The 21283-nt window shown below is 37.8% G+C and overlaps 1 protein-coding gene and 1 pseudogene across 2 annotated transcripts in view; both read left to right on the top strand.

Moving 5' to 3' along the window:
• Positions 1-21283, top strand: part of VWA8 (von Willebrand factor A domain containing 8) — a 631595-nt gene that overhangs the window by 549940 nt on the left and 60372 nt on the right. The gene's annotated exons all lie outside the window — the stretch shown is intronic.
• LOC143679300 (cytochrome c pseudogene) lies at positions 2449-4379 on the top strand (annotated as a pseudogene).

Consider the following 21283-nt stretch of genomic DNA (forward strand, 5'->3'; position numbering starts at 1 on the left):
CTGGCTAATTTCACTCTACATAATTTCTTCAAGGTTCATCCACATTGTTGCAGGTGTCATTACTTTATTCTCATAAATCATATCTTATTTTTCTCTCTTTTTACCCGTTCTGAGAGTCTGCATTTCTATATTCTACTTCAGACCTCTCCTCCCATCTTTCCTATCTACCTGTAGTGCTCCCTTTAGTATTTCTTGTAGAGCAGTTCTCTTGTTCACAAACTCTTTCAGTATCTATTTGTCTGAAAATATTTTAAACACTTCCTCATTTTTTAAGGACAGTTTTGCCATGTATAGAATTCTTGGTTGACAGTTTTTCTCTTTCAGTGTCTTAAATATATCATACCTCTGCCTTCTTACTTCCATGGTTTCTGCTGAGAAATCCACACATAGTCTTATTGAGCTTCCCTTGTAGGTGGTGGATACTTTTTCTCTTGCTCCTTTCAGAATTCTCTCTTTGCCTTTGACATTTGACAATCTCATTAGTAAGTGTCTTAGAATAGGTCTATTCAGGTCTATTCTTTTTGAATAGAACAAAAGAATATATTCTAGTTTGCTAGCTTCCGGAATGCAACACACCAGAGATGGATTAGCTTTTAATAAAAGGGGATTTATTTTGTTGGTTCTTCAGAGGAAAGGCAGCTAACTTTCCACTGAAGTTCTTTCTTACGTGAGAAGGCACAGGATGGTCTCTGCTGGCCTTCTCTCCAGGCCTCTGGGTTCTAACAACTTTCCCCAGGGTGATTTCTTTCTGCATCTCCAAAGGCCTGGGTTGAGTTGCGAGTGCTGAGATGAGGTATGCTGAGCTGCTTGGGCTGTGCTATGTTGAGCTCTCTCATTTAAGCACCAGCTAATTTACTCAAACATCTTTCATTGCAGCAGGCATGCCTCTTAGCCAACTGCAGATGTGATAAGCAACAGATGAGGTTCACATACCATTGGCTCATGTCCACAGCAACAGAACTAGGTGCCTTCACCTGGCCAAGTTGAAAACTGAATCTAACTACCACAGGGTACAATACATCTCTTGGATCTGTAGTTTTATGCCTTTATAAGAGATGGGAAATTTTCAGTGACTATATCCTCCATTATTCTTTCTACCCCTTTTCCCCTCTCTCCTTCTGGGACACCCATAATATGTATATTCGTGCACTTCATGTTGTCATTTAATTCCCTGAGACCCTGCTCATATTTTTCCATTCTTTTCCCTATCTGTTCTTTTTTGGGTAGGATTTCAGATGCCCTGTCCTCTAGTTCACTAATCCCTTCTTCTGCCTCTTCACATTTGCTGTTGTAAGTCTCCATTGTGTTTTCATCTCTTCTGTTGTGACTTTCATTCCAATAAGTTCTGCCATTTGTTTTTTCAAGCTTTAAGTCCTTCCTTTATGGTCACCCAATGTCTTCTTTATATTCTTCATTGTTCTTGCAATATCTTCCCTTAACTTCTTGGTTTGATTTTTTATTTTATTTAGGATGCTTTCTTGACATCTTTAATTGTTTCAACTTCTGTATCTCATTTAAAGTGTTGGTTTGTTCCTTGGAATAGTTTTTCCTACTATGACTCTTATTTGTTGCTGGTGTCTAGGCATCTGATTTCCTTGATTAGTCTATTCTAGAGGTCATTTTCATTCTATTACCTAAGGTTTTCTTGTTAGTTGGTTTTGTTTTCTCTCTGTTCTTTGGCATTCTGTTCGGCTTACTCTAGACCTCTAATAGCTTCTGTTTAACTGATCAGAATTTTTCAGCTCTTGATTTTCTGGTTCTTGCCTTGCCTATATGGAATCTTTTTTTAAAGGAGGGTCTACCCAGATTTGATTGACCCCAATCAGATTTTCCCAGACAAGGCAGGCCCAGGTTTCAGGAGGAGGGTATAATCAGTATCAAGTTTCCCTGAGGATAAGATCCAGCAGGTTGTCTAACTTTCCTGTAGAGCCTCTAGACTCTGTGCTTTTTCTAGCCTGCCCATCAGGTGGAGTTTGTCAGCCCACAGTTCCTCACTGGCACAAAGTGGTGTGGTGCCTTTAATTCTCAGAAGACCCTGTCCCTGCAAGGGGTGTGATTGAGAAAGAGGCTGAGGTTCTCCTGGAGGTTATTTTTATGCATTATATAGATATCCCTTTTTAGTTTATGGTGTACTGGAGTGACTGGAGAGAAGTACCTGAAACAGTTGAGCAGTAGCCTTGATTCTTGAAGATGGTTGTATAATAATATAGCTTTTACAATGTAATTGTGTGATTGTGATGCTCCATTTATCCAGAGTATGGACAGATGAGTAAAAAAATATGTTTAAAAAATAAATAATAAGACGATAAGGGGTAAAAAAAATTTTGGTAAATTGAAATACTAGTGGTCAATGAGAGGGAGCGATGAGGGATATGCATATATTTTTTCTTTTTTCTTTTTATTTATTTTTCTGGAGTGATGCAAATGTTCTAAAAATGATCATGGTGATGAATACACAACTATGTGATGACATTGTGAGCTATTGATTGTACACCATGTATGAACTATATATGTGTGAAGATTTCTCAATAAAAATGTAAAAAAAAGAGTGAGAGAGAGAAAGAGGGGGTGGTGTAAAGGTAGTTCAGTGGTAGAATTCTCACCTGCCATGCAGGAGACCTGAATTTGATTCCCAATTCATGCACTTCCCCCCCCAAAAAAGGAAACAAACAAAAAATTCAACAAATGGTGCTGCATAATGGGATACTCATGTGGAAAAATAGTGTGACCCTGCCATACTCCATCCAAAAAAAAAAGAGAAAGAGAAAATAAATAAAATCCCTTTTCATAGTGAAATAATTTATTTGTCACACCAAATTAATTTAAAGATAGTTTTGTATGAAATCATGTTCGTAGTTAGATATGGAGGGAAATGTTACATAATGTAAAAATATTTCAGTTTATGGTAAATTGGTAGACATTTTCATTTTCCTAAAAACAAACCTTTTGAGCACTAGGATTTTACCAAGTTCCCTCTATAAGAGGAAAATGTTGTATAATAAAGGACTATTTTATAGGAAACTTAGAACTTAGAAATATTTTCCAGGTTATTTGAATCAATTATATATGGTAGTTTTATATAGTTATATTTATCAAATTCTTCTCAAGGATTTTTTTTTCTCCCCAGGGAACAAACAAAGCCATTTATGAAACTATATTAGCTACATCTTTTCTGTATTTATTGACAAAATAAACAAATAAATAAACAGGAAAAAAATCCATTTTCAGACCTAGTCCCCAAGGTTTGCTAGTCAAGAGCCAGAGTTGGTACCTAGAATTGGCACAGCCCTTTTCCAATATTCTTAGCTTGGCCAAATCCAGAAGCTTCCGTGTTGCTGTTTTTTTGTTTTTGTTTCTGTTTTTGTTTTTTGTTTTGCATCATTAGCCCCTTCTCCTCTCTGCCAGAAGAGACCTCAGGATTAATTTCCTGCTTTCTCTGAGTTTATCTGTGCTCAGAGCATATATTCAACAGTCCTAATTTGCTAATTAAAAATGCAATTGTTAATTGGGAGAGAGCGGGACATCCATCTTTGAGCGGGACCTTCGTGTCCTGCCCAATGAGAGAGTGAATTCAAAATGGGTGATGTTGATAAGGGCAAGAAGATCTTTGTTCAGAAGTGTGCCGAGTGTCACACCACGGAAAAGGGAGGCAAACACAAGGCTGAGCCAAATCCACATGGTCCCTTTGGGTGGTAGATAGGTCAGGCCCCTGGATTCTCTTACACAAATGCCAGCAAGAGCAAAGCCACCACTTGGGAAGAGGAAGCACTCTTGAAGTATTTGGAGAATCCCAAGAAGTATATCCCTGGAGCAAAAAATGATCCTTGCTGGCATTAAGAAGAAGGCAGAAAGGGCAGACTTGATAGCTTATCTCAAAAAAGCTACCAATGAGTAATAGTTGACCACTGCATTGTTTATTATAAAACAGATGTCTTGTGACTTTTTAAAATGTATCATGTTTATTTAACTTACATGTGACACTAAAGCAAAAAAAATGTTTATTTGGTACAAAATTTATATTTTGACTAGTGCATTCCCTAATATAACTTATGTGGACAGCTTAATTGAACACTATAAGTACATGGAACCTTGAGTAGGGCATGAGATTTTGTAGGTTTGTCCAAAGTGATGCCCCAGTAAATCCCAGAGTGATTTGAACAGTGAATAAAAAAGTATTTGCACAGCCCCCTTGGGGCAATGGCAAGAAAGGGGGAAAACTCAACTTCCCCGAGTGGGAAATTCTTGATATTCTTAGACAACCAAAGCAATAGGCGGAGCCCTTAATCTGGAGGTTTGTTCAGATGTAACTTAACCCTGCAAAGGAAAGGCTGAGCCTACTTAAAATTAGGCCTAAGAGTCAACCCCAGAGAACCTCTTTTGTTGCTCAGATGTGGCCTTTCTCTCTCAGCCAACATGACAAGTAAACTCACTGCCCTCTCCCTCTCTATGTGGGATATGACTCCCAGGGTTGTGGACCTTCCTGGCAACGTGGGACAGAAATCCTAGAATGAGCTGGGACTCAGCATCAAGGGATTGAGAAAACCTTCTCTACCAAAAGGGGGAAGAACGAAATGAGACAAAATAAAATGTCAGTGAGAGATTCCAGACAGAGTCGAGAGGTTATTCTGGAGGTTATTCTTATGCATTATATAGATATCACCTTTTTAGTTAAGGTATAATGGAGAGCCTGGAGGGAAGTGCCTGAAAATGTAGAGCTGTGTTCCAGTAGCCATGTTTCTTGAAGATGATTGTATAATGATATAGCTTTTGCAATGTGACTGTGTGATTGTGAACAAATGTTAAAATAAATTTAGTAGATTGAAATGCTAGTGATCAATGAAAGGGGGGTAAGGGGTATGGTATGTATGAATTTTTTTTCTGTTTTCTTTTTATTTTTATTTATTTTTCTGAATTGATACAAATGTTCTAAGAAATGATCAAGATGATGAATATACAAAAAAAAATGTATCATGTTTAAATTGATCTCATACTCCAGAATTCAGATCACAAATGGTTGATAATATATTTTTGTTGGACATTCCCAAGTTAAATAAGATTAGCTTATAGTTAAATGAATATGATCAAGCTTTTTTAATTTTGATAGTCATTCTGGTTCAGCAAGTATTATCACTATGGACTTGAGGCTAGGTTGAATCAGTAATGTTCAACTTTTCACTGAGATGGTGAAAGCCAACTCATAATCTATAGACTGGTTTTATATTTAGATTTAAATAACTGGTTTTATGAATATATTTGAATACTAGGGAAATCCCTTCACTGTCTCATAGAACAGAGCAAGACTCACCTGGGTTTCAGTTGGTGTTCTCAGCCTGTTTAAAGAAAGGTGCTGAAAATAAAGTAGCTATGTCCACTTTATATTTTTGGTCTTAACTGTGTCAATTTAATTCAGTTTCTCATTGGAAACTGTGGAGGCAAGAAGACAGTGGGAAGGCATATTTAAGAGGCTGAAGGGACATAGTGTCTGTGGCCAAGCATATGCAGCTTTGTGTCCCAGTTTCTGCTACCCCATGCCCTTGGTCTCCCAGGTCACCTAAGACTGGCACTCACTGCTGAAGATTGGGGCACAGAGGAAGAGAAAGTGGAGTGGGGATGGGGAATGGGGTAACCAGAGCGAACCTGTTGGAATGGCATCCTGGGCTTTGGTCTTTTAATAGAATGAGTTTCAGGATATAATGGGAAACTGACAGATTCACACAGTTAAAGATATTGGAGAACCCACAGAAAGGAGAAAATGACAAACTCACTTCCTTTTGATTATATAAACCTCAAATTAATTACAGTCATTATATTATTTGTATCTAATAACCATGTAGTTCAATATCAATGACACATAACATTAATTTGTATCATATTACCTCTGCCCTAAATCTAATTAGAAAGCTTTACGAATTAGTGTTTTTTTTTTGAAAGATGTAGGTTTATAGAACAATGATATGTAAAATACAGGATTCCCATAAACCATGCTATTATTAACACCTTGCATTGGTATGCTACATTTGTTACAATGAGCATATTTTTATAATTGTACTATTAACTATAGTCCATGGTTTAATCTTGGTTTCACTGCTTGTGTTGTGCAATTCTATGGATTTTTTTAAAAATTTTATTCTATTACTATATATATACAGCCCAATATTTCCCCTTTTAACCATATATATATATATATATTTCAGTGCTGTTAATTATGTTCACAAGTTTGTGTCGGGCTACCATCACTACCATCCATTACCAGAACATTTCCCTCATTCCAAATAGGAACTCTGTACATTTTAAGCCCTAACTCCCTATTTTCTATTACTGTCTCAACCCCTGCTACCCTATATTCTGGATTCTGATTCTTTGAGTTTACCCATTCTAGTTATTTCATATCAGTGAAAGCATACAATATTTGTCCTTTGTGTCTGGCTTATTTCACTTAACATGATGGTTTCAAGATTCAACCAAGTTGTCACATGTATCAGACTTCATTCCTTTTTACAACTCAGTAATATTCCATGTGCATATATGACATTTTATTTATCCATTTATCAGTTGATCTGATAAGCAACACTTGGGTTGCTTCCCATCGTTTGGCAATTGTGAATGATGCCACTGTGAATATCAGCGTGCAAATATCTGAGTCTCTGCTTTCAATTATTTTGGGTATATACCTAGAAGTGGGAATGCTGGATCATATGGCAGTTTTATAATTAACTTCCATTGGATTTCCAAACTGTCTTCTACAATGGCTGTACCATTTTACATTGCCATAAACAGTGAATGAGTGTTTGTATTTCTCCACATGCTTTCCAATACTTGTAAATTGTGCTGGTTTGGAATGGTGTGTGTACCCTAGAAAAGCCATGTTTTAATCCTAATTCCATTTTGTAAAGGCAGCCATTTCTTCTAATCCCTATTCAGTATTGTATGTTTGAAACTGTAATTAGATCATCTCCCTGGACATGTGATTCAATCAAGAGTGGTTGTTAACCTGGATTAGGTGGAGGCATGTCTCCACCCATTTGGGTGGGTCTTGATTAGTTTCTGGAGTCCTATAAAAGAGTAAACATTTTGAAGAAAGAAAGAGATTCTGAGAGAGCAGAGAATGCTGCAGCACCACAAAGAAGAGTCCACCAGCCAGCGAGCTTTGGAGATGAAGAAGGAAAATGCCTCCCGGGGAGCTTCATGAAACAGGAAACCAGGAGAGAAAGCTAACAGATGATGCCATGTTCTCCATGTGCCCTTCCAGCTGAGAGAAGAACCCTGACTGTGTTCAACATATGCCCTTCCACTTGAGAGAGAAGCCCTGACCGTGTTCACCATGTGCCTTCTCACTTGAGAGAGAAACCCTGAACTTCATCGGCCTTCTTGAACTAAGGTATCTTTCTCTGGATGCCTTTGATAGGATATTTCCATAGACTTCTTTTAACTGGGACATTTTCTCAGCCTTAGAACTGTAAACTAACAACTTATTAAATTCCCCTTTTAAAAAGCATTCCATTCCTGGTATATTGGATTCTGGCAGTTAGCAAACTAGAACATAAATTTCTGTGTTTTTCTTTTAAATAGTAGTCATTCTAGTGGTCATGAAATGCTATCTCATTGTTATTTGATTTACATTTCCCTGGTGGCTGATGATGTTGGACATCTTTTCATGTGCTTTCTGGTCATTTGCATATCTTCTTGGGGAGATGTCTTTTCACGTCTTTTACCTATTTTTTAATTGGGCTCTTTGTCTTTTTTGTCAAGTTGAAGGGATTTCTTCAAATATTCTGGATATTAAACCTTTATCGGATATGTGGTTTCTAAATATTTTCTCCTGTTGTGTAAGTTCTCATTTTACTTTCATAATAAAGTCCTTTGAGGCACAAAAGTTTTTCATTTTAATGAGATCCCATTTTTCCACGTTTTCTTTTGTTGCTTGTGTTTTGGGAGTAAAGTCTAAAAAATCATAACTTAACACAACATTCTGAAAATGCACTCCTACGTTTTCTTCTAGGAGAATGATAGTTCTGGTTCCTATATTAAGGGCTTTGATCCATTTTGAGTTGATTTTTCTATAAAGTTTGAAATAGGGATCTCCTTCATTCTTTTGCAAATGGAGATCCAATTTTCCCAGCACCATTTGCTAAAGAAATTATTCTCACCAATTGAGTAGCCATTGCCCCCTTGTCAAAAGTCATTTGGCCATAAATGTGAGGGTGATTTCTGAGCTCTCAGTTTAATTACATTGGTCTCTATGTCTGTCCTTTTGCCAGATGCTGTTTTGATTACTGTTGCTTTATAATAAATTTTGAGATCAGGAAATGTGAGTCCTCCAGTTTCATTTTTCCCTTTCAAAATGGCTTCGTTTATTTGGGGCCTCTTACCCTTCCATATAAATTTGATGATTGGCTTTTCCATTTATACAAAGAAGGTTATTGAAATTTTGCTTGAGTTTGCATTGAATCTTTCAATCGCTTTGGGTATAATTGGCACTTTAACAATATTTAGTCTTCGAATCCATGAACACAGAATATCCTTCAATTTATATAGGTCTCTGATTTCTTTTAGCAATGTTTTATTTTCTGTGTACAAGTTTTTTACATTCTTGCTTAGATTTACTACTAGACATTTGATTCTACTGGTGTTTAGTATTCTAACTTTGTTGTTCATATAACAAGAATCTTCACAACCTAAAATTAAAAGAACATTTTACAAAGCAAGATCCAATAATAGTATTCTTCTCTTCAACCCTAAATTCCTTCTTTCCAACTTGCCTACTTAGATTCCAAGAGAGTGAGTATCAGGCTTCTTGATGGCATATACACTATTCCACAGCTTTGAAATGCCAATAATCCAATCATTCTCTCATTCAGACATTTGCTGAGCATCTGCAATGTTTTAAGGACTGTATCAGGTGCTCAAGATGATGGGAAGACTAAGATTCAGTTCCTACCCTCTGGATGGTCACAACCTAGTAATGATGCCAGTTCACAAATCTCACCACCAACTCTTACACACCCCATAGCACTGAATCATTGCAATTTAATTTGTCACTTAAATATTATCTTTAAAAATGTTATAAATGCATGTGTGTATATATGCATACACACATACATAAGTGTATTATAATAAAAGTGTACATAAGAGTTCATTTAATATATGTGCTTTTCCTTATGCTCCTGTTTTACACTCTCAACCAATTTGAGCTAGTGCAGCAGCCTGGAAGTTTCCTTCACAGAGTGAGCCTCAGCACAAAACCACAAACTCTCAGCTAGTGAACGATATACCTTGGTGTCCTGAATTTTGTGTATGTGGTACATATGGTTTGCTTTTCTGTGTCCTTTCCTTATACCATTATTTGTGTTCTTGTTAATAAATTTGACCCATAGTGGCTTTCAAGACCCACAGTGACACTTTGCTGGACCTGTTGGAATGCTCCTAGATATTAAAACCCAGGTTTTCTAGGAGACCTGGCTGCTTTAGGAAATGGTTGAGGAAGCTCAGGTAAACATCAGTGAGCAAGGGCTTCATAAACATTACTGTAGCCTGAGCTGTGAGCCAACGCTAACCTGTATGAAGCATAGCTGGAAGAAATGGTGGCTTATGTCAGATCATGACTTTAGGGAAATCAAGAAAATGGACATGCCTCTCCAGAGGAACCATGCGCTAGTAAACTTGACCAATATTGACTTGTTTAATGTTTCTACATTTAGAAAAGAATTCCCCATGCAAAATGCTTTGCCTGTAGTTGTGGTCAGTGCTTCCAAGGGTTCCAAGGATTTGCACAGCATTTACTGTAGTTGAGATGGCTGTGCATTACTAATCTTTTCCTTGCCTATCGAGGTCTCATGACTGGGTTTCAATTTATTCTAGTGTCTCTAGTGTTTGCTGTAACATTTTGAGGATTCTTAAAAAATGAGACAAAAAATAGAGTACAAGGGGAGAGTATATAAAACCCTGACATTTTGCCCTGCTCCCATCATCTCTGAATTTAATTAGAGTTCTTTTTGTCTGATGTCTTTGAATACTAAATGTGCCCTGCTAAGTGGTAGCAAGAGAGGTACACTGTACTTCTGTGCCAGTAAACTGTAGGTGTGCCAATTATTTGTGGTTTCTTAACAAATGTTTTTGACACTCACCTACACACCATGAATAACAGCATTAGGTTCCCCTTAAGGATTTGTGTGTAACTATAGCGTCTTAACTCACTGAAACATACTCTTGATTACATCTTTCAGCATTTTGAATTCACATATTTTCCTAAAATCTTCTTCACTTTTCATTCCTAATTTTAATTTAATTTAGAAAAGAAGAGAATGAATAAACTAAATAAAGTGAGAAACTGCTTTGTATGGGTTCTACAACCTCATCATTGTGTTTTGGACAGTTATTCAAACACCTCTGTCTGGGCCAGGAAGCAAGGAGAGAGGATGTGGCAGGGAGTCCATCTGCGAGGTGTCCAGCCAGGAACTGACCAAGCCAAGGCCTTGGTGGGCAGCAGAGGCAACCTGAGGGAGATGGAGAATCAGAACCACAGAATGATCCCGAGTCAATAGCACCACATGTTTTCAGCCTCTGTTAGAAGACGATTCTCTGCTGGCCTGTGACTGGACCTTCTGGGTGCCAATTATGGGCTGGCAGGCAGAGCGGGAAGAGGCTCAGCAGGCACCCAGCTGATAACATTTTGTGGGGAGGATTGTATGCAGGAGATTAAACTCTTATTATACTGTCACTAAACATCCTCCTGGTATTGCATTTAATACATAGATTCAAAATTCATTATTTGCATTATTTATGAACTATAAAGTCACCACAAACACTACATCAGTGAAGACTGACTAATTGCTCCTAGGAAAAATATAGGATCAGGTTCTCCTATGAGCTTCTGGTTACATTTTCATCAACCAATCAATACAGAACCTCGTTTTATGTGTGTTTTTGTTAAAAGACACCTTACTTAATATGTCTTTGATTCATTAACATTGAAGTCACGGCCACCGGTATTATAACTCATGCCTGAACGAGGCTTATCCAACACGCATATTTTCTCTGCAAAGCACATTACAGCCTTCTTGCACTTAGGAACACTGGGCAGCACATCAGAACTGTGCCTCAGGGCCATTTTAACAGCACAATCACCAACCAAAAGCACAAAAATATGAAAATGGCCCTACGTGGAAAGACACTGGTTTATAGTGTGAGAGCTGAAACAAAAGGGCAGCACATAACTTTGCTCAACCTCAGCTGGGAGGTGACTCAATGTGTTTTGCAACTCTCCTTATGTCTGCAGATGACAGTGAAAGGTCTGTGAGTGACCTCATATGATTTGCTTGGATGACAAGCAAATAGTAGTGAGTAGGCAAATTCGCAAATATGGAAACAGCAAATAATGAGGATTTACTATAATTATTAAGTGTTCACTGTGTACAAGGTGGTATTTAGAAGCCATTGTCTAACTACTATCAGATAATAAAAGATAAGGTAAAATTATTAAGAAATTTATATTTTCCCTCCTTTTAGCCCAAGTCTATGAATCTATAAATGGTCACTCATTTAATTAGATTGGATGTGTTTGTTGAATAGACTGGCTCTTTTTTTTATTGTTTTAAATAATTTTTAATTTTAGAATAGTTTTACATTTATAGAAAAGTTGTGAGACTATTAAAATTCTGTACACTCCACACCTAGTTTCCCTTATTGTTGACATTGCTGTGGTACATTTGCCACAAATATTGAACCCTTACCAATACTATTAACTAACGTCCATAATTATCTGGGTTTCCTTAGTTTTTATTATTATTTTTTATTGTGAAGAATAACATATGTACAAAAAAGGCAATAAATTTCAAAGCGTACTACAACAATTAATTATAGAACAGTTTTCAGAGTTTGGTATGGATTATAGTTACACAATTTTAAGTTTTTCTTTCTGGCTTCTCCAAGACACTGAAGACTTTTAAATATCCATATAGTGATTCAGGAGTCATACTCATTTCTTAAATCCTATCTTCTCTTTTATAATTCTACTTCTCCTTTGATCTTTTTTTAATTATTTATTTTTTATTGATATATATTATATATTCACATACCATGCAATCATCCAAAGTGTACAACCAGTGGTTCACAATATCATCATATAGGTGTGCATTTATCATCACAATCAACTTTTTTTTTTCCTTTTTGTGGAAAATTACATAAATACAAACACGCAATAAATTTCAAAGCACATGCAACAATTCGTTGTAGAACAGATTTCCGAGTTTGGTGTGGGTTACAATTCCACAATTTTAGGTTTCTACTCCTAGCTGCTCTAAGATACTGGAGACTAAAAGAAATATCAATATAATGATTCAGCAATCATATTCATTTGTTAAACCCTACCTTCTCTGTATAACTCCACCATCACCTTTCATCTTTCTCACGCTCTTTAGGAGTATTTGGTTTATACCCATTCTAACTTTTTCATGTTGGAAGGGGCTGTTGATAATACCGGATGGAGGATGGAACTAGTTGATGTTCTAGAGAGGCTGCCTCCCCTGCATTTCAGGACTTATCTAGGCCATAGAGCCATCTGGAGGTTGTAGATTTCTGGGAAGTTATTCTAGTGCATGGAACCTTTGTAGAATCTTATGTAATGCCCTGAGTGTTCTTTAGGATTAGCAGGAATGGTTTTGGTTGGGGTTTGGCAAGTTATGATAGGAAGCAATGTCTAGCTGAAGCTTATGTAAGCGTGCCCTCCAGAGTATCCTCTCAACTCTATTTGAACTCTCTCAGACACTGATACCTTATTTGTTACACTTCTTTTCCTCTTTCGGTCAGGATGGCATTGTTGATCCCACAGTTCAGGATCATGCTCATACCTGGGAGTCATCTCCCACACCACCAGGGAGACTTTCATCCCTGGATATCATGTCCCATGTAGGGGAGGGGGCAATGGTTTCATTTGCAGAGAGAGAGAGAGAGAGAGAGGCCACATCTGAGCAACAAAAGAGGTCCTCTGAAAGTAACTCTTAGGCATACCTATAGGTAGGCTAAGCTTCTCTACTACATACATAAGCTTTTTTGATTATCTGCTTAATATATTCTGGGATGTATCCAGGCATTACATTAAGCTATACAGGATTAAAGGCCCTCATTCTTATTCTGGGTTCCCTGTGTTTGCTTTGTTTAAATAATCTGTCCAGACAGGTTGAGTTAGAATTATGCGCTACAGAAAATTTAGGTTCTGAACAAGATAAACCTGTTCTCAAAGCATAGATGAAGTTCTAAAATATAGGCAATGTCTTCCTTACCCCTGTATTCTGAATTACCTTAATCCCAATGTGATCGGCTTCATTCTTATCTCTAAATACCAAGTTATATATATATATAAAACAGCCTCTCAAAATCCAGAAATGGGCGGGCCGCGGTGGCTCAGCGGGCAAAGTGCTTGCCTGCTATGCCGGAGGACCTCGGTTCGATTCCCGGCCCCAGCCCATGTAACAAAAAACGGAAAAACAAAATACAATAAAACAAGAAAATGTTTAAAGATGTTTCCCTTTCTTCCTTCCTTCCTTCCTTCTATCCTTCCTTCCTTCTCTCTGTCTTTCCTTTAAAAAAAAAAAAAAAAAAAAAAAAAAAATAGAAAAAAAGAAAAAAAAAAAAAAATCCAGAAATAACAATTACCACTCCGGACCAGATGTGACTGCTATAAGAGTTTACAATCTAGGGCCTGTTTTCTTATAAGAATTTTCTAAATGAGACCATATAATATCTTATCTTTTGTTTCTGGTTTATTTTGCCTCACCAAATGTCCCACAGGTTCATTCACAATGTTGCACATTATTTGATTATATGTATACACCATCATTCACCAATCTACTTCTTAGTCAGTGCATCCTTCCGCCACCTCCATTCATTGTGCATCATGTATAATGTCCAAAGCCAACAGTCTATCAACACTTTCAACTTCAGAAAATTTCATTGTTCCCAAGAGATAGATAAGCAATAAATACACCCTCACCAAATAGAAAATCAAACACTCTCCTTAATGTCCGTTCCCCACATTATCTATCCCTAGTGTTACTGTGGTACTGTTGATGTTTACCTGTTCAACATAGTAGACTGACTCTTTTTATTTATTTATCTATTTGTTTGTTGAGATATCTTCAGGCACCATACAGACTATCCAAAGTATAAAATCAGTGGCTCACGTTATCATCACATAGTTGTATATTCGTCACTATGATCATTTTTAGAACATTTGCTCACTCTAGAAAAAGAAATAAAAAGGAAAAAGAAAACCCCATACATCCCATAGCACATATTCCTCCCTCTCATTAACCACTAGTATTGTAATCTACCCAATTTTATTTTACCCTTACCTTCCCCTCTTTTTATTTATTTTTTGTTCTTATTCTTTACTTATCTGTCCATACCCTGGATAAAAGGAATGTCAGCCACATGGTTTACACAATCACATGGTCACACTATAAAAGCTATATAGTTATGCAACCGTCTTCAAGAATCAAGGCTACTGGAATACAGCTCAACAGTTTCAGGCATTTCCTTCTAGCTATTATAACACACTAAAAACTAAAAGGGATATCTACATAATACATAAGACTAACCTCCAGAATAACCTCCCAACTCTATTTGAAATCTCTCAGCTACTGAAACTTTGTTTTGTCTTATTTCTCTCTTCTCCCTTTTGGTCAAGAAGGCTTTCTCAAACCCGTAATGCTGGATCCCAGCAAATCCCCAGTAGTTCTGTCCATGTTGCCAGGGAGATTTACTCCCCTGGGAGTCATGTCCCATGTAGTGGGGAGGACAGTGAGTTCACCTGCTGAGTTGGCTTAGATAAAGAGGCCACATCTAAGCAACAAAAGAGGTTCTCTCATGGTGACTCTAATGCATAATTACAAGTAGGTTTAGCTTCTCCTTTGCAGGAATAAGTGGCATAGGGGCAAGCCTCAAGATCAAGGGCTCAGCCTATTAAATTGGTTGTCCCCCCTGCTTGCAAGAATATCAGTTCTTCCCCAAGTGAGGAAGTTTAATATTTCCTCCTTTCTCCCCAGTTCCTCAACGGGACTTTTTATTCTCTGTCAGATTACTCTCGGATGTATCAGGGAATTACACTAACTTGTACAAACCAACAAGATCTCACACCTATTCAAAATTCCATGTAATTATAATGTGAGAATGAACTAACCATACAGGTTAAATTAGACAGTGGGCTACCAAAAATGTAAATTTTGCATCAGATAACCACCTCTTCCTTTGGTCTTACACAGAAGTTGAAGTTTTAAAATATAGACCATATCATCCTTTACCCTGTATTCTGACTTACCTCAGTCCTGTCTAGATCAGCTTCATTCATGTTTCTAATTGAAGTCGGATCACTTTTTCAACTTTTGTAACAGTTTCTGGATAGGGTAATGCTGACTTCAATAGCTTCAGAGCTTTAATAGGTGTCACAAAAATACCCAAAGTTCCAGTGAACAGCCAGGTTATACACAAATAGCTCAGCATCTCAGAATTTCGAAATAACAGTTACAACTCCAGAATAGATGTGACTGCTCTAGGTGTTTCCAATCTAGGAAACTTTACAATAGGCTTACCCTGATAACCTATGCTCTTGATTTCAATTCTCCAAGTTTGTATATCATAGTTAGTCCATATGAGTGAGGCATGACAATATTTGTCTTTTTGTTTCTGACGTTTCATTCAGCATACTGTCCTCAAGGTTCATTTACCTAGTTGCATGCCTTACAACTTCATTCGTCCTTGTGGCCTCTCAGTAGTCCAGTGTATGTATCCACCACAGTTCCCCCTTCCATTCCTCCCTTGATGTACCCTTAGGTCACCTTCATCCACTGCAAATAGTTAAGACTCCTAGCCATAAACACAGTGTGCAAATGTCCATTTGTGTCCCCCCTCAGTTCCTCCAAGTATACACCTAGAAATGGGGTTGCAGGATCATATGGCAACCCCACCCCTAGCCTCTTCTGGAGCCACCACACTGCCCTCCAGAAGTGCTGCACCACTTTGCTTCCCTACCAACAGTGAATAGGTATATCTCTCTGTTCATTTTTAATCAGTTTTATTCACACATCACATAGACAGGCTCTTGATAAAAAGGTCATTCCAATGAGAAAGTTCTTGGTCAGAAACCTTATGAACCCACATGGAGAAATCAAGAGTGTGCATAAGAATATGCTACAGAGCATCACATATAGAGGAAGAGCAGTGCTCGTGGTTATAGTTTAAAGTATTTAAAAATATTTACCAAACTCATCACATAGGCCAGAAAAAAAAACATGTATAAGCCTCTAGGAGTATTCAAGCAAAAAGTAGGAGGAGTAGGGTAAAATAGAGTTGGGTTGAGGTTGGGGAAATAGGTGAAGGGGTCCAGCCCAAAGTCAGGCTGGGAAATGCTGAAGAAATGTGGGAGGGAGGGGTTGCTGGTTGACTTAAAGAAGCTAGAGAGAAAGGAAAAGAACTGTTTTTATGCCAGCAGACTCCACCCACCCAACAGAGCAAGGGCTGCTACAGGACAGACAATCCATTGTGCTTTTTACTTGTAATACCACAAGTTGCTTTGATAGACATTTGTCTTCAGGGCCAGCTGAGTAAGACTTGTATGCCTTCCCCAGCTCCCCTACTTGGCCATACCCTATCCTGCCACCTCTGCCTACTTGTTGATTCCTATACTTTCTAACAAAGGGGTGTGGTGAGGGGAGGCTCAATTAGTGTTTTAGTTTGCTAATGCTGCCAGAATGCAAAATACCAGAAATGAATTGGCTTTTACAAGGGGATTTATTAAGTTATACGTTTATAGTTCTAAGGCCTTAAAAATGTCCATACTAAGGCCTCCAGATAAAAATACCTTGTCTCCAAAGAAAGGCTGATGTCTGTCACATGGGAAGGCATATGGCTGGTGTCTGCTGGTCCTTGTTCCCATTTCCATTGGCTTCCAGCTTCTAATTCCAGTGACCTCCTCTCTGGCATCTATGGGCCTTCACTTAGCTTCTCCAGGGCAAACCCTGGGTTCTGGCTTGCTTAGCATCTTATGGGCAGGCACATGGCAACATCTGCTAGACTCTGCATCTCCAAACATCTGTGTCTAGGCATCTGATCTCTCTTGTCAGCACTTCAAGCATATCCACATGTCTGCATCTGCGCTTCCTCTAAAATGCTTCCCCTTTTAAAGGATCCAGTAAACTGATAAAGCCCCACCTTGAATGGGTAGAGTCATAGCTCCATCTAATCAGAAGGCCACACCCACAATCAGGTATGTCACATCCACATGGAAGTAATCTAATCAAAAGTTCCATCCTAAACAATAGGTCTGCCCCCACAAAATTGGATTAAGAAAAGTACACGGCTTTTCTAGGGTACATAGCAGTTTCAAACTAGCACAATTAGAAATAAAGGGATTTAAAATATAAATATCCTTTGGCATTGTTAGTATGAGTAAATACTAGTTACAGTGTAATCTGTCATTATTAAATGATCAAAAATCTGGTCCTTCCTTGCTTTTTTAAGGATAAGAAGGAATTAAAGTGGGTTGGAGGACATGAGTATTTTGGGGCAAATGTTGCAACCAAGCCAGGGCTAAACTGAAGATAAATTGATTTGCCAGAGATTGGCATTTGAACACATAGAAGCTACTCTGTGGTCAAAGGTATTTTTGTTGTTATATGTTAGTTACGAATAATGGGTGGTGGTTGACTTTTTTATTTTTTTTAAACCAGCCAACTTCATTTGAAAGACAATCATTCCTTAGGGACCTATTCATGTAACTTTCACTGTATCTATAAAAGAAATTTCTAACCTGTAGGTGAAAGAGTAACCCAGTTCTAGACAGATGTGTTCATTATCTTGTTCACTATCCTATTACAACCCATATCACCCTGTGTTGTGACTTTGTCTGCTCCTTCCCATTATATTGTGTGCACCAGAAGCAAGGATTCTGTTTCATGTATCTCTATCCCAAATGGATAGTAAATGCATGTTAAATATACACAGGAATGCATGAATGGGAAAATGGATGCATTTGTTTACCTGCTAATTAATCAAGAAAATGGAATAGGCAGCTGTAATCAATAGGATTTTTGTGCTTATTTTATTATGGTCATTTTTAATGTCAAAAATTTAAATCATATCTTCTCGTTCAAAGTGGGACTTTCTCAGAAAGAAGTCAGGTCAATAGCTCCTTCTGCCCTGCTGCCTCTCATTCATCCCTTACTACATGAATCAATTAGATTGCATGCAATAGACTCCAAATACCAGAAAACCCAAGTAACAGTGGCTTAAACTGTAAACACATTTATCATTTACTTATGTAGAAGATCAAAAGTAAGTCATTCCAGGGCAGGTTCTGCAGCTCAACCATGTTACTAGGGACACAGGCTCTTCCATCCTTCTACTCAGCCATCATTTTCTTGTTAGCACACGGTCACCAGATAGAGGCTATAACTCCATGCATCACATACATGCTCACCTGTGTCCTAGGCAGGATGCCTGTGTGTGCCTGCATGCATGGGGGGGTGGGGAGAGAGTAGGGCACAGCCAGGGTAGCAAGGGAGCTCTCCTGGCGACCCACCCTCCTTTTACTGGAAGAAAATCCTTCCCAGAAACCTCCTGACAGACCTTCTCTTTCTGGTGAGGTCACATGCTTTCTCCTAGACCAATCGCTGGCAGAGGACAGTGTGATACTATACTTAGTTTAAACCAACCGTGATTCATTCATCTGACTTCTGTTTAAAGAGAAAGAAAGAGGGAGTGGATATTGGGTGGAAAACTGGAAATGCTGCCTTGCCACACCTAGTCTCTAGCTGGAAAATAGTAATCAACTGTGTTGTCCAGTCATACCTCCAAAAGCAACTTTTCTTCCAGAATTATATTCTGGCTATTTATATATTTTATTGATGGCTTTTAAAAATTATGAGCTTGAAGAGGAGCCTAAAATATAGGGCCCCTGCCCAGAATTACAGGGCTTCAGTGAGTCATGTCTCTTCCCTGTGCTGGCTTTGGGTTGCTTTACTCTGGAACATTTTTATGAGTTATAATTTACAAGGTTCATGATTTTTCCATTTTAACTCACATGTAAAAGGATAACAATTATTAGGATTATGGCATACTTTATGTGAAAGGAAGTGGAGTGTATCTGCTGTGAGAAGTATAACGAGGGTCTTGTCATGTGCATCAGGTTACATCAAAAGTTGTAAGAGTCTACAATATTTTGTGACTTGGGACATTTTTGATCCTTTTAAGTGAATAATTATCTATTTCAGGACTTAGAATGACTTACTTAAGCTCTTTCTAGATGAAACCAACCCTCAAAGGAAATGCATTCCAAGTTCTTTGCCACATATGTATGAAAGCAAACAGCAGCTTATCAACTTTCTGAGTGACCAGTGGCTCTGGTGTACATCTGTCCCCAGGAAACAAGCTTCCTCAAATGATAGGCCTCCCCTGGTGTCTGTTCCAGTTTCTGTCCTGGGTTGGACTATGCTAGACTTCTGGCCTTGTACCTTTTGTGAATTGTTGTCATTTCATGTAAGAGAGTAAAATGTCTTGGAAAACCCCTTGCAGATGTGTTCCTCCCCACCATCTAGAGAAATATATTCCCGTGAGTGGTTATAATGGCATTCATGAGAGCACGCAAATTTAGACAAACTACCCAAATACCTTGCTTTTAATTAAATATCACGGGAATTTTATGTTTTGTGTTTCTCAGGAATAAGTAAGGTTTGGGTTGATGATTGTTTTGTCAAAAATTTATTAATTTTAAAACATGTCTAGACTTCCAGTTGAGTGACTATAGCGTTTGAACACATAGAAGCTACTCTGTGGTCAAAGGTATTTTTGTTGTGCATTGTCCTTATGGAAGTTATATGTTAGTTATGAATAATGGGTGGTGGTTGACTTTTTTATTTTTTTTAAACCAGCCAACTTCATTTGAAAGACAATCATTCCTTAGGGACCTATTCATGTAACTTTCACTGTATCTATGAAAGAAATTCCTAACCTGTGGGTGAAAGAGTAACCCAGTTCTAGACAGATGTGTTCATTATCTTGTTCACTATCCTATTACAACCCATATCACCCTGTGTTGTGACTTTGTCTGCTCCTTCCCATTATATTGTGTGCACCAGAAGCATGGATTCTGTTTCATGTATCTCTATCCCAAATGGATAGTAAATGCATGTTAAATATACACAGGAATGCATGAATGGGAAAATGGATGCATTTGTTTACCTGCTAATTAATCAAGAAAATGGAATAGGCAGCTGTAATCAATAGGATTACAGCTTAGTCAGCAATGCGAGTAATGCCATTTCCTAGGCAAGTGGCCTAGCAAGACACACAAGTGGCACTTTTTGTCCAGAAATTTCACAGCCTATTTCTTCTCTCCCTGATGGTCCATTATAGTTGTCTGCAATCTATTTTTTAAATATTTTTATTGTAAAATATAACATTTATACAAAGAAAGAAAGAAAAAGCAATAATTTTCAAAGCACACGTCAACAAGTTATTACAAAACAGATTAAAAAATTTGTCTGATCTGTTGTTAAAGAACACATAATTGCCACCATTGAAGTATTCAAAAAAGAACCTGCCATGGATCCTGAAGATCCTTCTAGAAGCAGTCAGATGTGTTTTGAACAACAGCAGCGTTATTGTAATAGATGTATCTTTATGTGTGAAAAGTAAATGTACGTTCTTATTGTGATAAATGAATTATTATTTGTAAGTTCTATGATGTTTCTTACAAAACCAGATTGTATTCATACCTTTTGTATAAATGTTTTTTGAATTGGCAACATAATTAAAAGTTTATATTCCAGTTTTGAAATGCTCCTTGGGGTTAGTAGCCACTACTTGTGACTACTTAAATTTAACTGTTAATTAATTAAAATTAAATAAAATTTAAAATTCACGTCCTCAGAGACACAAGCCACATTTCAAGAGCTCCCTGGCAACATTAGGCCAATGGCTGCCATGGTGACACTGCAGGTTAGAACATTTCCATCATCTCAGAAAGCTTTAGGGCCCAGCCCTGGTGCAGAATCGTGTGGTCAGTGGACCTGTTTTAATTCCCTGCTTATCTCTTACACTACTGTATTAGTTAGCATTTTCTAGAGAAATAGAATCAACAGGGAACACTCACAAAATATAAAATTTATAAAAGTGTCTCACATGACCGTGGGAACACAGAGTCCAAAATCCACAGGGCAGGCTGTGAAGCCAACAAAATCCACAAGGCAGGCTGTGAAGCCAACAATTCCGATGGAGGGTCTGGATGAACTTC

This window comes from Tamandua tetradactyla, chromosome 4 (genome assembly GCF_023851605.1).
Source record: "Tamandua tetradactyla isolate mTamTet1 chromosome 4, mTamTet1.pri, whole genome shotgun sequence".
Taxonomy (NCBI): Eukaryota; Metazoa; Chordata; class Mammalia; order Pilosa; family Myrmecophagidae; genus Tamandua; species Tamandua tetradactyla.